A 1,679-nucleotide genomic window follows, 5' to 3' on the forward strand; every position below is an offset into this window, starting at 1 on the left:
AGCAGGACAGGAAGGGAAACTTCAGAGTGGAGTTGAGAGAGGGCAGGAGAGACAGGGCTCAGGAGAGGGGAGGATGGGGATGTGGAAGGCCATTTCCTAGAATTCAGGCATGTTCCTGGCCAGCCTCCCGTCCTTCGTGACCCTCATCCTGCCGGCCACTGTCCTGAGGTTTGGTTCATCTACGGCTTCTATCTTCTCTGGAGCTTAGCTGCTCTCGGCAGGCTCCGTTGGAGGCTGGGCTGTTGCCTCGACGGCAGGGTCCTCTGCAGCAGGGGTGGTGGCAGCAGCAGGCACGTCCTCGGCCCTGGAGGACGGCGAGTTGTCCGTGGACATTTCAGCGGAGCCGTCCATCTCCTCCGAGGGGGCAGGAGCCTGGGTGGCCGCCTGCTCGGGGGCACCGTCGGGGGCGCCCTCCGCTTGCTTCTCCTGGGAAGGGGTGTCTCCTGCTTTGCGGGGCTCCTCGGCCTCGGGGCCAGTGGCCGGGACCTCTTCGGCAGCCGGGCCTTGTGCCGCCTCCGTCCCCACCCCGTCGGCAGCGGGGGCTCCCTCCTCCTTCTCCTTGGCTTTGGCCTCAGCAGCTTGGGCATCGCCCTTCTTCTCTCCTCTGAGCCTTTTCCTTGTTAGGTATCCACGGAAGCGAGCCTGAATCTTGGTCGCGGCCCTCTGAGCTCCGTCTTCTGGTTTGATTCTGTCTTGTTCAATCTTTTGGTCCTCAGCAATTTTTCCCACCGGTTTGGTTCTCAGACAGGACAGCATGGTGGTCCCTGCCTTCTTCCTGCCTTCTCTCCTTTCCCCCTCTATCTTATTCCTCCCCCTCCACCTCTTTTCTAGCTCGCTTGCTCACTCTCTCTCTTTCTCTCTCTCTCTCTCCCTCACACACCCCAGGGCAGTTAGCAGCAACTGTAAGGTCCACAGCTACTGCTCATCGCACATGCGCGCTCTCTCTCCCTCTCTCTTCCTCCCTCCCTCCCTCTCTTCTCTCTTCTCTTCTTTCCCCTTTTCTCCACCCGCCCTAGATCCCTGCTGTTTCTTCTCTCCTTTTTCTCTTTCTCAGAATTAGCTTTCAATGACTAATCTCTTTCATGGTTCTTATCATTGATATTGGGTCTGTAAGGGTTTTTTTTTTTTTTTTCTTTTTCTTTTGGTACCAGGGATTGAACTCAGGGGCACTCAACCACTGAGCCACATCCCCAGCTCTTTTTAAAATTTTTTTTTTTTTTTTTTTTTTTTTTTAAATTTTGAGACAGGTTCTTGCTAAGTTGCTTAGGGATTCACTAAGTTGCTGAGGCTGGACTTGAACTTGTGATCCTCCTGATTCAGCCTCCTGAGCTACTGGGGTTGTAGGCGTGCACCCCCTCACCCAGCTTTTTTATTAAAAAGAAGGTATCAGGTACTGTGAAATATTACAAATGAGGCAAGATGCTTTTTCTAAATACTCTGTACCTTTGCTCATCAAATAATCTCTTCCAGAGCTTTCACAAACATTATTATTTTCTTTTGGCTGAGTAAAAATCTTTGAAATCCCTAAGCTATCACTGACTATATAAACATTATTTCTGTAGTCCTCTTTCTCTATTCTCTATATCCCTGATTGAAAGTTGATCATAGGCTTGGATGAGATAGGCGTTTAAATGTTAATTCTCCGATGAGGTATTAACTAAAGCATCCTTTGCTCAGGC

The 1,679-nt window shown here is 51.2% G+C and overlaps 1 pseudogene; it reads right to left on the reverse strand.

The window, feature by feature from the left end:
- Nucleotides 1-204: 204 nt before the first annotated feature.
- LOC113181634 (neuromodulin pseudogene) lies at nucleotides 205-756 on the reverse strand (annotated as a pseudogene).
- Between the last annotated feature and the right edge of the window lie 923 nt (nucleotides 757-1,679).

This window comes from Urocitellus parryii, chromosome 12, assembly GCF_045843805.1.
Source record: "Urocitellus parryii isolate mUroPar1 chromosome 12, mUroPar1.hap1, whole genome shotgun sequence".
NCBI lineage: Eukaryota > Metazoa > Chordata > Mammalia > Rodentia > Sciuridae > Urocitellus > Urocitellus parryii.